We start from the raw sequence: 15,480 nt of genomic DNA, 5'->3' as shown, positions 1-15,480 counted from the left end.
ACTCAGCCAGATTAAGAAGTCAATCTGGCTGAAAGGTAACTGGGGGAAGGGAATAAAAATCATTTTAGTTTTCAGCTGCATCACACGCCATATGAGCACTAACAACGGCATGAGGAACAGGAAGAATACATAACCATAGATAGAACCAACTCTTCTAGCACCAGTGCAAATCCATCATCAAATACACGCTGAAAGGAGAGGGCAGGAGGGGGAAGGAAGGAAACAAAATATGGGTAATTACAGTTAGCAGATATGAGCTATGATATTAACCAAGGTTCACATACATTGGAGCAGAAATTAGTCTTGACAACACAGAAGAGTCAAAAAGACCAAATTTTTTCTCAAGTGTAATGCATATCACAAGAACACCCAGGCAGAGAAAGCTCTTCAGTATATGATAAATTTCAGGAATGTCAGTTCATGAACAGCACAAGTTCACTCATGAAAGAAACATTAAGTAGCCAGAGCAAATCAGGCAAAGTGTGAGAAGTCTAACAAGGTGAAAGCAAAAAAACTGTTTTTGCCCTGGAAATTATGATAAAGCCAGCAGAATGCTTAACCGATCACAGTGAGTCGGGAAAATTAACTTAGCAGTAAGAATTTGAATAATCTGACCACAAGTACATAAATCAGTGGCAAAGCTACAGTGGGTAATGCAGATGATGTAAAACACAGAAGCTGGCAAAAAATAATATTTCTGTTGACAAAAAAAGGCCAGAGTTATGAAACTGTAAACAAGACTGCACAATTCAAATATTATCTGGAAATTCAGGTCACAAAAACTGGAATGAGAGATGACACAGTATCAGTAACTGAGTACAATAGCTGTATCCACTGTGACAGTCAATATCTTACTACTTTTTAGGAAATTTTCATATAACAAAATTTTGTGTCTGTGTGAGACAGAGCCTGCTCTCTAGATTTATCAAAGGCTCGATTTGTCATTTTTCTCCTAAATAATTTGGGTTTTTCAGAGTAATCTGGTTTCCACTGTAATTTCATTTCCATCAAACTAAAGTTAGTTTCCATCAAACTAAGTCCCACAGGTAGACAGTAATCAACTGAGGTATCAGAAAGAAAAATTGTCCATATGTTATTTGTTGCAGAAGTTAAATGATATTTTACAAGAAAAGAAAACAGAACTGCAGAAGCCAAAGGGAAATCTCTGGGTTTTAAGGCAGCTATACAGAACCCCCGAGAAGTTAATTCTGTATGTGTGTTGCTCATATATGTTGCTAGAAAAATCATAGATTTTTGAGATTAGCCTCTTCACCCTCCTATTGTTTTTCTGGGTACTGGTTTACTTTGTCTGTAAAACCTGAACATCTAACAAAAATCTGTTGAAAAGTTATGACAGGAGGTACTTTTGAAGTTTACAGCCTCTGTGCCTCAATTCTTCACCAATCAACCAAAAGATAACACAAATCTTTTAATTTACAGAGTGATGTAAGAAAGAATACATTAATGTCTGGCAAACATACAGGCTGAGAGTGAAAAGCACCTATCAAATTTATTAACTGAGTAATAATTCTACCCTGTGTGGAATTTAGACTGATGTAACACATGCATTTACAGAATGAGTTCCAAAGAGAAAATACTGAATGACAATCCAATTCAATCCATCTTCCAAACTGAATGAGTGAAAGATCCAAAGGGAGGAAGAGTTCACCATTAAGTGGGGCGGGGGGCGACACTACACAACACAGGTTTAATGACAAGTTTAATTCTCACATTTCCCCATTTTCCACCTTTATGTGAACTTAGAGGAATCTTCTTAAATTACCTCCGGTTCAAGTGAAAATATCCCCCTTAAATGGTAAAATACTTAAATAGATCATGGCTTGTGCATCTCTTCCAAGGCTCTTTGCATCATTTCTTTTCGACTGCACACAATTTATAAGCAACTTCACTGAGCCATCTGATAATTCAACTGAAAAATTAATTAAAAAAAAAAAAATCAAGCTTTTAGGTCTGCTGAGGAATCTGCTCTGAAGTACTACAAATATCAAGTCCTGATGAAATAATACATACTGTAGCTGGGAAAAAAAAAGTAACATTCCTATCCAAATTCAATTTATGTTTTAAACTGGGGTGGGAAGGAACCAAATGTTTTTCACTTGCACTTATCAAGCTTTTCAGCAAAAGTAAGGTACCTCAAACATCAACCTCATATTCACAGATTCAGCAAAGAAAAAAAAAAAAAAACACAAAACAAAACACAAAAAACCACAAACCTGATTATGCACACCCTGTGACAAGCTGTTGTCTGTAAAGAAGACACTGTATTCCAAGCAAGGAAGTCTATTCAAAGTATACACCTAATCTCACCAATTTTGGTGAAACAAAACATTAGTTACCCAGAAGCATGAGCTACCCAGACATATGAGAGCAAGGGAAAGAAAAAGTCTGAAGGAAGAGACCCACTAAAATAATCGGGCACTCTGAATTCGTAAGTAATATTTTCAAGGAAAAACAGCACAAGAAAATACATAATTAATTAAACAGAAGATATCCAGGAAGGAAAAGAAAAAAGGTAAATGCATAGACCCTGATTTTATCAGATCGATAAAATCTCACCACAACATTTCTTTAAAGCAGACAAGTAGGAGTAAACTACAAAAATTTAAACAAAAAAAATCCTCATTTCTTCTTAGGAGAAAACATCTTAAAGTATCTTAAGAGAAAACAAACAGATTGTGAAAGAAGCAAAGTTTTTTATGCCTATTGTACCAGTCTTCAGAAATGTAACCCCAAAATGTCTTCATAATTCTTATAGATGTAAAAACCATTACAGCTGAACTGTTTAAACGTCAACATAGTCGTTTAAGGCTTTTTCCCTCCCCACTCCCCCCATTTCTGGCACAGAAGTTCTGAGAAAATAAATTTGTCAAATATACTGGAGAACTGATTGTGTTAAACAGATATGGAATACAGAATTCCGACGGACAACTGTTACTCCGCAGTTAAATGACATACAATTATTAACTCACATTTAAAGCAAAATCTTGCTGTTGGAATAAACTGAAGTGGAACTAAAGGGTTAGTCTTTATTTTAAGTGTGAAATACTACTATATATTGTATTTTCAGACCCATAAACAACCACAGTGGCTCATCAATACTGAAAATCCCTCAAACTGTATTTAAGGTGTAGTATACTGTAAGTACATACTAAAAAGGGTGAAGCAGCTCTCACAGGAGAGATTTTGATTCTTTGCTCTCAACTGTTAGTTACTTGCTGGTGGTCTAGATAATGTATACAACTTCTACAACATCTCAGTCTTCCTGTGTGATATTCACATCTAAGTATATATAAAGCATATAGACAAACAGCACATAAAGTATTGAGTACAGTTTCAATTTCAGAAAAAAATGATCTTCTGAAGTACCAACTAGGGATCAATCAACACAGTGCATTTGAATCTCCAAACTCTCATTTTGCTACCTACTTGCCAGTAACAAAACAAAACTAACATCATGTCTGTCATTGACTATCCTCATCCAGCTGCCTCCAGGCATCACATCCAGAACTTGCTACTGGTTCTAAATATTCATTCCATTATCAGGAAAGTGATACAAAGAAAAAGGAAAATTCATGACAGGATGCATCACCAAACTCTTCTTTGCCTGGTCAAAAATCTTAGGATGGTGCAGATAAGTGAAAAACTTCAGTCATATACCTGCTAACCAGACGCTGACATAGATCAAGTGTTGTGTTTTTTTTTTTTTCCCATGACTGTAGACAAATTAACTTACAGCAAGGTTTCACACTACCACTATGCTAACCTTGCTGCATCCATTGACAATGATGAAAATGAAGCTTTTTATTTCATTTCAAAGCTTTACATCTTATGGAAAAAAAAAATAAAATCTCTTTTCCCAGTCTTAAAACATGGAAGGAAATGGAAAGAAATTAATGGCTTCTAAATGCCATAAGGGGAATCCATGTTTTGAACTACATCTTCACTGGACACGTTACAAACTGTCAACTGCAGCAATCTGGCTAAACTGCTACAAGAACAGTAAGAATTTTCAGGCAATCTGGAGGTTATTTTCCTACCTAATCACCAGAACTATCATAAAGAAACTCCAAGACAGCAAGGGAGCTACAAAGCACTTAAGAAATCTGATATTACTACCTCACCCAGGGGAAAAGTCAGTACATCACCTTAAAAAAAGTCCCATTGCATGTCTGTATGCGCACACCCACACGTGCATGTATACACATTCACATACAATTATAAGCAGCAAGGAAAAGCACCCGGGATTTTAAGGTCCCATTGTGATTAATAAACCTCTGTCTGGAAGACAGGTCAACGCAAATGGAGGGCTATGCAAAAGTGGGGCCTGAAACTGCAGAACAAGTACCTGGAGTTTTCACCTCCAAGCTCCAGATAATTTATGTCACAGTTAAAAAGAAAACAACTGAAATCCTCACAGGCAAATGATTCAGGAAAAAGCATTAAAAGGAAATGTTATAAATCACCAAACAATTAACATCTTATTTCTAAATTAGAAATATACGAAGTCTAATATAAAATAGAGTTTAAAATATAGTTTAAGCTTTTAGTTAATCATCATTTTGGTCTTTCACCAACCTATTCACCTAAAAATTAAGCAAAGCAGATCCACCTTTCTCATTTAACTTTTAAATTCATGGACTTGTTCCGTTGAAACTTACACAAAAACACACTGAAGTACTCCACTGCTAAGACAGTAGAAAAAAATTAAACACCATAAGATGCAAGGCTCATTTTCTAAGATGCCAGTATATTTTGACAACAATGTTCTTTCTCATATTAGAAAAGTAAGAGGCTTTTCTTCACCTCACTGTCAATTTTCATTTCTGGACAAGAAAACTGAAGTCCCACCCACTGTCAATACAGACCTGTCGCCACTATCCCACACGACAGTGCTGGCGAGGACACTTCCTCCAACCAAAAAAGCCTGTCTAGTAACAGAGGGACCCTACCTAGTACATATCACTACTGTCTTTTTCTTTACTGAATATATTTCTAAATAACATCCTTTTTCTTCTTTCACCATTTCAGGGGACCCTAATGCAAACCACCACCTTTTCCTCCTCCCACACCTAGTCTTACTGAAGCTAGACAAAAGGTTAAGAAGCAATGAAGTGCTTTAAGGATTGAAGTCTATGGAATTTATCAGGTACATTTCCGTGTCATTCCATGTTGCCATTTAGCTATTACAAAAATAGCATTACTTGTCTTAAACAAAGGCTCTTCTAGGGACAACTTTTTATTACTCGAGTTTTGGGTACTTTACATGAAAGTTTAATAAAAAGGTAGGCCTGAAATTCTTTAATATTTGGAAAAGAGGCTTCTTCTGCAAGAACTCTCCATTCAGAGATGTACATCCTTAAGGAATGATGCAATGTGGAATTCCCCCCATGAGTAAATTCATGGCTAAATTCTAACTACCAAACAGTATGATTTGCTAAGATGTCCACGCAAAGATCTACATGCAAGAAAATAACATTTTTCTGTTGGCAATTACATTGTGTAAATCACAAAACAGGGTTACATGCTGTTTTTGCAAGCAGATCAAGTATGCTACAAATAGAAGTTGCCCACAATAATGTTCCTGATAGCGATCCATTACTTCTAAAGCAGACTTCATTTTAACTTGATGAAAAACTAGAAAATACTAGCATTCATAGAATTGTAGGATCATTTTAAATGGAAGAGACCCTCAAGATTGAGTCCAATCATAACCTAAATCTAACACTGAACCACGTCCCTAAGAACCTCACCTATATGTCTTTTAAACACCTTCAGGGACAGTGACTCCACCACTTCCCTGGGCAACCTGTTCCACTAAAACATTATTCAAATTCAAAACATTACTAGATTTAAATTTACATGCCATGAATCTCTTTTGGAGGTGTACTGACAAAAAGACGTTAACCAAAAGCAAGTAATCACTCTCACAGTTAATACTAACAAATCCTTTAAGAAAACCATACATCAGTAATGTTTCTTTTAGAAAGCAAGCCTGTTAACACAGATGTATCAAAATGGGTTTTTTTTCCCAGCATTTTAATTTTTATTTGAACACATCAACAGCTGGCAACCAAAAGGCTTTCATATCAAGCAGACTGAATACAACTCTCAAATAAAATGAATAAACTAACGGCTTCTTATGAAACAAAGCAAATATCAGAAAATTCACAACAGAAAATGCAAAAGGAACCAGTTGTGCTGTTAAGCTCCCTCAGAGGAAGAAAAGAAAAAAAAAAAAAAGAAAAGAAGCAAAAAGATTTCACACTAAGTCACAATTGGCTACTTTAGGACGGACCTTACTTTCCTCCTCTCCTCTTGTGAGGAAAGTTATTAACAGCTCTCCTATATTAACAGCTAACTCAGTATTTTAAATTATTTTACTAAACTAGATCTATAGAAAGCGCTCAAAGCACACAATGGGCTCAAGAGGACACTGCAATGTCTCAGAAATGCAATAGTTGACATTTTGAGAGTGTAAAGTCATGACAGAACAGCTTTTTGCCATTATCTAATCAAGACTCTAAAGAAGAAAATCTCAAGTCAAAACAAGGTTCTGTCATGAGTGCAGAAGGAACTTCTGTTAACCATATTCCCAAGTCATGCTATACCCTTTAGCATAACAGAGACAGCCAACACGACGTAACTGTTTCAAAACGATACGTCAACTCATTACAAAGCTGTAATTCATTATAACTGTGAGAAATTGAAGATGTTCCTACATTAATAAGAAAACAAAAACTGGATTTAATATGTGGAAAATGTCACTGCATTTTTCTAACACATGAATCCAAAGTAGCTCAAACTTCTCGAGTGGAGAAATTCAAGTCTTACTGCATGCAAGCATATGCTTATGAAAGACCTTCTTTCCATCCCTTGCCCCTGTTATGGAAAGACTGTTTCTTTTAACTACCATTCTGCAATACAAAGGTTTACCAAACCACTCCTCCTAAACATAACAAATTGCTTGGCAAGACAGCTAAGCAACTGACATTCATTACTACTGGATACTGCAGAATAAGAACCTCTTAAAAAAATTGAGCAAAATAAAGATTGTGGTGAATGTTCTACACTGATGGTAAGGTGCAGGTATAGCGGTGTAGCTTAATTTTTAATTCTTTTTTCTTTAGGTTTGTGTCAGGGAGACACTGTGCATAACAAAGTTCAGATATGTTTAAAAAAAAAAAAAGTTGCGTGTTTATATGCCACAAACATTGTGGATGATGTAAGATAAGTCTACAGCAACACCACACAGCATTGCTAGCTTTGCAAAAGGCATAGTACTACAATAGAAGACAGATATTATCAAGCTATATTCCCAAAACATACCTTTAAGTACAGCTTTAAATTTTGAACTCAGATTTTAAACAAGAGTGATATGGATAATAAAAACTGGATGCAGCTACACAGAGTTTCAAGAGGAGACACATCCATGTTGTAAGAAAAACTTAAGATTCCTGAACAGGAGAAACCATGTACACATGTTCACATTAATGCTAATGCTAGCATCCAGGAAAGAATTTTCTAAAGGACACAAAAGCCTTCACATACACAGCTTTTCAAGTGAACAGAAAGCCCAGTAAAGTTTCTTACATCTTCAGACAACCACTTCACACTGGTCTCTGCAAGCACTGGATAAGCAAGACTACTGATTTAATTAAACAATATTTGTGGTTACAAGAAAAAGAATTAAAGTAAGTGTAATAGTTTTTGGAGCTGGGGGGCGATCTGTTTTTTAAAACAACAAAAAAAAATGCACTTTGAGTGAAAAACAGTAAGGAACACCTTTGATTTATTTACTTCACAAATGAGGCTATCCTGCTCAGCATGTTTTCAAAATATACCTACAGTTTGTAGATGTCTTAGTATATATAAAACAATATTTCTGAGAAAATAAATAACATATATATATGCAAACACTCAGAGTACTGCCTAACACAAAAGCACTTGCCATTCAAATACCTGAAATAAGTTCTGAACTTAATATATTTTCAATACACAGCTGATAGGAACATAACTTTAAATTACTTTAAAGCAATTTGTTCAACTAATAAATAACTGAATTCCTACCTATTTTACCAAAAGCTGTATTATATTGGAAAGTCCTAAATTAATTTCTATATTAAATGCAAGATGTCTTGGAACAAAGGTATTACAGGTACCTTCGCTTTCTTAGAAGCCTACTTAATTTTGTCAATACGCACTAATACACTATTTTTGTTTATCCTGAGTCTCACCTGTAAAAATTCCAGAATATTAATAAAATGTATAAACCTAAAAGTGTGAACAGAGAGTAGCTGCACTGCTCTACTTCTGAGTACAAATGCACCACAATGTGGGAAATAAAATGTTTATATAAGGGTGACAGTGTTTCACAGAGAAAGAGTAAATAGTTTTGCTACCACCATTCTTATTGATTACCACCTCCAGATGTAGTCTTCCTGTCAATTCAATCAGCAGAAGCATCACCACAAGGGCAAATTCTGCAAGACATGAAGCAGTTGCAGCCTGGAAAGACTAAGAGGGTAGCCAAAAGAAATAACATTAAGAAAACATACACAAAAGTACAAAAGATATTGAAGAAAAAGGAAAAAAGTTAAAAATATGCTATGATACAATCTTACATTTATTTTTCATTTATTTTTAGCTAGCTTCCTCCCCCCCACAATGCTGATACTTGAGTTTCTTCCACTGCAGCTTTATGATTGTTTTTCATTCAAAGCTACCATTAAAAATCACTATTGTCCAGTGTATTGCAACAGAATAATCAATACATGTATTTTATATGCTTCCCCAAAATTCTAGATATTTCCTACTACATTTTGTTAGTTCAAAGAATCAACATTACTTAAACTCAAAGAATCAAAAGCATTATTCAAAAAACCAAACAACACTAAACCTACAAACAAGTAAAAAACAAAAAATCCAACACCCTTTTGTACGACTTAGATTTTGCTGAAATAAATATGTTACTTGATCAGGAATGTTTATGGTGGGGAGTCCTGCCAGTTTCTCAAAGTAAAACCTTAAAAGATGAAGAATAAAGTTAGCTGCCTGCATATTTCAGTAAACCCTACATATTTCTTACTAAAGACACTATTTCAATTCTATAATAAAGGTCAATCCTCCAAACACCTGTCAGTCTCTTCCTAAACTTTAACAATTTTAACATCCATTTGTCAGGCATTTGAGAACCTGGAAAACACAGGTTACCCAGTCTGTCGTAACAAGTGTTGCCACTAGTACACTTAACGTTGCATATTAAATTCAACAACTTTTTAAAAATACAGGTCCTAGTTCTGCAACTAGGTCAGCAAAAGTGGGCCTTGTGCTAGCTTTGAGCCTATGACCTCAGAGGGTCTTCAGGATGATACAGACTTCCAGGGATATTAATATAATTGCAGAACTGTGAATATAAATCTAGTTGTACAGACAACACGAAGACAGCTGAGATAGACACAATATGTCTACAGTGAGCTTGGGAGTCCCTTGAGCCTTTAATAAGAACAATTATTTTGTGAAATAACTTTTTCCTATACACTCCTGTGTTGTGTATTATTACACATTCCAAAATACTTCTGAGAGAGCAACCTGAAAATGAAATATGACGTCTTATGAACAACGTCAACACTTTTGGATGCTTCTATGAAAACAAAATCACTTAAGAATAAAACAGATTTTTTTCAAAGGCTATTCTCTCAGTATACAAACAATACTGCACAAGGTGGGACAGCACATGTTAAATAACGTGATTACCAACACACAAAAAACCCCAATAACCCATCCAGCTGGTGAAACCCTTGGTTTTCTTGAGGACAGTAACAGAGAATATCAGTGGCCAAACTGCATGCAACTACCCCTGACACACACCTTGGACAAGGGGAGAGGGTTATACTGCCTAAAACAAATGGCAACAGACAAGCCCCAAGACATAACTTTGAGAATAAGCAGCAGGGCGAACTGGAGGAAGAATATGAGAAAAGCCACGAACGCTTTTTGTGCATCGAAATAGGGCTGCTGGAAGCCGACACTAGAGGAGTGGCCTACGTGTTAATAATGTTTACAGCAGGCGTGAAGGAGCTGGTGCTGGTGGTTTTCATTGAGACTGTAGGCAAAGCGCCTCGGCAGGGCCTTATTTCCAGGCGTCGCCCGGGCCTACACGGCTCCAATCACTCCACCTCAGTAATGGCGTTCGGTGCGAAGGGAAGCGAGAACCAGGGGAGGCAAAGCTGGGTGCAGCGCTGCGGGGAGCCACCGGGCCCTCTTCGCCCGGCGGCACCGGGGGGAACGACGGGAGAGGCCGGCCGGCGGCTGGCAGAGCCCCCCGAGGGGCGCGGAGCACTTCCACTCCCCGGCAGCCGGGGAGAGGATGAGGAGCCGTCAGCCATTTTCCCTTGCCCTCCAAAACACCAGCGATGCAGGGCCACACGCCGGGGGCTGCGAGGGAGGCGCTGCCGCCACCCGCCGCCCGTTATCCCCACCCCCGCTCGCCGCCCCACGGGGCCCGGCTCGCCCCCTCCTCCCCGCCGCACCCCGCTGTCCCGCACCCCGACCCGGGGAGCCCTATCCCCGGGGAGCACCTCCCCTCCGCTCTGCACGGCGGCGGCCGCCGGCTGCAGCACAGAACAGCTGCCCCCGCGCAGCCGCTTCGCCTCGCCGCGTCCCGGCCCCGGCCTCGGCTCCGGCCCCGCCCGGGCACAGCGCTCCGCCACTCACCCCCGCACGGCTTCCCCTTGTCCCGCGGCTGCTGCTGCGACGGCCCGGTGCCCTCCTGGATGCTGCCGAAGGAACAGGGCCGGAGACTGCCTCATCCCAGGCAGCCAGCAGGGCAGAGTCTCATGCCAGGCCCCGCGATCCCGGACGTGCAGCCGGCTGACTGAGGGGGCGGCTCCGCTTTCCACGGGACCCCCCGGGCAGGTTCCGTGTACTGCGACGGGAGGGAAGAAGGCGAAGTTGCCGCCGTTGCCCGCGCTTCAGATCTCGGACCCGGCTGCTCCGCTCTCTCCGGCGCCGGCGGCACCGCTGGGGCGTTTTTCCTGCGTCACCAGCTCCTGCCCGGCGGCCCTGGGCTTCGGCTCTGGCTGGGGCTTGGTCGGGGCCTGCGCGCTCCGCTCCGCCCCGTCCGGGGACCGGGCGCACGCGGGGGAGGGGGCGCACACGCACCCCGCGCCTCTCCCCGGGGCCTGGGGCTCGGCTGGGCGGCAGCGGCCGCTGTGCGCGGGGGCAGGCAGGCGAGCAGGAAGGAAGGTGGCAGCGGAGGGGCCGGCCCGGGCGGCTGGAGCGCTCCGCGCTGACGGCTCCGTGCGTGTGGGGGCAGGGGAGGGCGGGGGGTGGGGGGAGGGAGCGAGGCGAGACGCGGCGGCGGCTGCTCGCGCTCCCGACGGCGGCGGCGCACCTCCGTCTGGCCAGGCCCTGGGCAAGATGGCGGCCCCGGCAGAGCCTTCCGCACCGCAGGCCCAGACCTAGCGCGGCAGCGGCTCCGCCACCGCAACGGCGTGACGCGCTCCCCGCCCCCGTCTCCCCGGGCTGTCACTCAGGCCGCAGCGGCGAGGCCCGGGCCGCGGCCCGCCTGCCCCCACCCCCGTGTGTGCGAAGGGGAGCGCGCGCGAGGAAGGCAGGGGGGGGAGGACGACGGTGGCGTGCGTATGTGTGTGTGTGCGCGCGCGCGCGCGGCTGTTTCACGTCGGTTGGGCTCGAGCGGGTTCCATTGTGACCCTCTGGGCGAACCGCGCGGAGGGCCCGGATAATGACGTCACGCAGCCGCTGCCTTCTGGGCCCGGCCTTCCCCTCCGCTGCCGCCGCGTTGGGCCTCGCCGGGCTGGCAGCTGGGGCCGTTACGCCGGCGCGTCCCCTTGGGCCTGGCGGTGGCGGCCGATAAGCGGTGGCGGGCTGCACCGCTCCGCTCTCGGGTCGCCGTGCGAGAGGGCGGGAGGACAAAGCCAGGGGAAGGGGAGGCAGAGGCGCCCCGGCTTCCCGCTCGCGGCCGGAGGCGGGCGGGAAGCCCTGGCGGTTACGGGGCGCCCCTTCGCCGCCCGGGGCTGGGAACACCCTGGGCGAGCAAGGCGGGAGGCGGGGTTTTCCAGTGCGTGCGCGGTCGCTGCGGATGTCGTAGCGGTCAGCGCAACGGCGGCGGGGCCGTCCCGTCCCTCGGGCACTGGCTCCTGCTAGGCCGCGGGCTGGGCGTCTGAGAACGGACTTCGGGCTGGGCCTCGGAGCTGACATGTGTGCACGCAGGGGTGACCTCATTCCTCAGTGAAACGCTGCCTCTCTCAGCACAGATACCTGGTATGGGTATGGCAGCATTTAAAAAGCTAAACGAATCTTCTGTTGCTCGTTTCTTCCTTCCACGTGCGTGACTGCTATACAGCGTCAAGTCAGTAGAATCCCACACTATGTAGATGATCTGTATGTTATAGTAACCAGGGAAACTTTAAACCTGGATTTGGAACCTGGAAAAAAATGCGAAAGTGTGCCTTGTGGAAGGACAGAAGTTTAGCAGACATGGGAAACTTGGTCTTGGAGGATACCTGAAATAATGGTTAATTCTTTGTTTTGTTTGTATTCCAAGGTTGGAGTCTCATTTTAACAGCACTATTCAAGAATTTCAGAGCAGGAAGTGAAAAATACAGCATCCAGCTGAAAACACGGGTGGAATTTGTGTTGCATGGGTTGGAATTTGCCCAAGAGGCTGGAGCTAACAGCCTTAGCTCTTGTGCAAAAAGTTTCTCTTTTGGACCATGCACTGACAAAGACTAAAATACCAGTTGCTCATTGCAGGAGCTGTGGGTGGGTTGTTCTCTGTAAAAAGGTAGAGCTCAAAACCAAGTGGTGATATCTACTGTTATTTCCTATTTTATCAAAGTTAGAGTTAGTCCTTGTTTTTGCTAATGATTAGATAGTGTTCTTTGGGAAGGAAATCTGAAGTACATCTCTACATTAACCACTCAGTTAACAAAGGATGCAGCTGCATCATCACTGCACAAATGTAGCAGTTGTTTACTGAGAATATTTTTACATGCTTTTTCTTCATCAACAACAAAAAGCCGTAACTATGGTGAAAATCTGTGTAAGCCTGTTTATATTTGGGTTAGAAATATGTGTAATCGTAAAAAGAAGAGCACTTTTATCTTGTTTTTCATTCCTCTGAGCATGTTATTGTGGCCTCCTTTCTCCTTTTTTGTCCTTTATCAATTTCTTTATCAATTTTCTCTCCTATTTGCAATTTATTTAGTTTGTTCTCCTGGGAGAGTGTTTTAAACTACGGCAACTATAATGCATTTGACTTTCCTTGCCTGCCACGGTATTCTCCCTTGAGCTCTTTGTTGGTTTTGGTGACTTAGAGCCACAATGGCACCTCAAACAATTGTATATTTTTTGACACTTCTTATCCTTAAAAATTAACTGCTGTGTTTATTGAGGTTCATTTCTTTTTATTGTTAAGTAGACCCCTGTCTTAATGGCAGCCCAAATACTGTGTTCCTTCTAACTACTGTGGCTTTTTTGGCAGAGCCAAACAGTGACACATCAGTGGATTTTTATAATGTGCTCAACCATCTGCCAAGAAATTGACTGTCAGTTCACATAAAAGTCAACAAAAAACCAACATATGAACAATACTTGTAGAAACAATACTCTTACAACTTGTAGCAAGTATTCCCTCTTGTGAAGAAGGGTTCCTTCACCCAAGAGGAGTGGAAGCTCTGATTAGTTTAATTGAAACCTTAGGTTTGGAACAAACTGATTCCTCTTCAGCTTTCCAGTAGTTTCAGCTTTGGTGGTACTTTTATGATCTTAGATTAGAGTTTATATACAGTTTGCAGAAGCGGAACGAGATACAAGAGGAATTTTGCACTTGTATGGGGGAAAAAATGGCTTCATGCTTATTCCCTTACTTTTATATTTGACCTTCCTGTTTTAAAAGTATATTCTGAAGTGCTTTGGCAGGGTGGCGGTTGCTTGTGGCCATGCTAATCAAAGGTCGCAATAGGCTGAAGTAGACAGCTATTTATGGCACCAAATAAAAGAAGATATTGGGACGGTAATGACACTTTGTGGTTACTGAACAAGCAAACTGCACACCAGGTTTCTGACTGGGGAATTCTCGCTCTTCTCCCAAACAAAAATCTGTACCCATCACTCTTCACTCGGGCTTGCAGAGATCTCCAGGGGTGTTGCTGTGACTCCTCTGGTGCGATGCCTTTGGAAAAGATTGTAACTTCTTTTCCGCCCTCTCCAGTATTACAGATAAATGTTACCAGTTTACCTTTGTCCAGCAACTATGGAAACGAAAGGATACGAGTGAGATAAAGTCCCGATTAAAGGTATCCGTGGTATGAAGACAGGAGACAGTAAACACTTGCAAAACTTGCTAATTGTTCTAAAACAAGTGGTAACTCAGAGAACTATGACAGAATAATATATTCCTTGGTACTTCTTGTTTAACTCCCCTCTGTACATAATCCTTGGTATGATTAGAAATGCTTTTGCAACATTTTTAATTCAGTATGAAAATGTGGGAAATGGAAACATTTCTGTTCAGGCTTCCCAGCTCATGCACTCCACCCAGCCTATCAAACAAAAAGTGAGACCAGTTGCAAACTAGCTCATTATGTTGTTCGTTGACTAACCCAAAAGAAAGGAAAAATGAAACATATTGGCAAGGGAATGATTCAGAAATAAGGAAAACTCTGTGTTAATACATGCATTTATCCCCAGTTGTTAAACTTTAAGTATTGCCACACTGCTCCGTAGACAAAAGTGAAACTTAGGATGTTGCTGATGCAGAGTAATGCTATAGAGCTTTGCAACTGGTAGCGTAAAAGAGCACTAACAGAAGGGAGAAAGCAGAATTTTACCACAGACGTCTGAAAGATCATTTTTTTCCTTTTCGTTCAGCCCCTTAGACACTGCATTACATAGTATCTACCGGCTCCCAGAAAATAAATAAGCAGCAGTTTCTCTTAAAAAGGAAAGACTGCTTGGAAATCAAACAAGTTACTGCCTGGACATTAAGATTTGTTGTAAGGGATCACATCAAGGATCAATGTTGCAACATTTTCAGTATTTTTGGGCCCAATCCAGTAAATCACTTAAGCACATGAGTAATGTTCTTGGTTTACATATTTTTTCATTGACTTATTTGTCCTTTCACGTAAGTGCCAGTAAGGAAGAGAGTCCTTTGCACTTGCCCAAGTCTTTGGTTTATGCAGTGTATATTTTGGATATTATTTTGGCAATAATGATGTGTGGAAATAAAACTTATTTTTCACAATTGTCATTTCAGATATTAAGCATAATTATATCACACTGGTCACAAAACATTACATAGATGATATTTTCATCCTGGGAATAATGAATGGTGAGCAGTGTCTGATACTTCCACATTTGCTCTCAGAGCAGAGGTTGTTGTGCACCATCGGTTGGGTGACAAGATGAAAATGAAAGAGGATTCAAGAGATGTGC

The 15,480-nt window shown here is 41.7% G+C and overlaps 1 protein-coding gene across 3 annotated transcripts in view; it reads right to left on the bottom strand.

Moving 5' to 3' along the window:
• Positions 1–15,272, bottom strand: part of USP9X (ubiquitin specific peptidase 9 X-linked) — a 109,911-nt gene extending 94,639 nt beyond the window's left edge. Inside the window, exon 1 of one of the 3 annotated variants that reach the window (XM_082058247.1) lies at positions 10,735–15,272. The gene's annotated coding sequence lies outside the window, so the exon portion shown is untranslated. The remainder of the gene's footprint in view (positions 1–10,734) is intronic. The other 2 variants (XM_082058246.1, XM_082058245.1) reach the window with 2 other exon arrangements.
• Positions 15,273–15,480: the final 208 nt, after the last annotated feature.

This window comes from Streptopelia decaocto, assembly GCF_964273445.1.
Source record: "Streptopelia decaocto genome assembly, chromosome: 1".
NCBI classification, from domain to species: Eukaryota; Metazoa; Chordata; class Aves; order Columbiformes; family Columbidae; genus Streptopelia; species Streptopelia decaocto.
The sequence above is the reverse complement of the archived record's forward strand: the minus strand, read 5'-3'. Positions and strand labels throughout refer to the sequence as shown.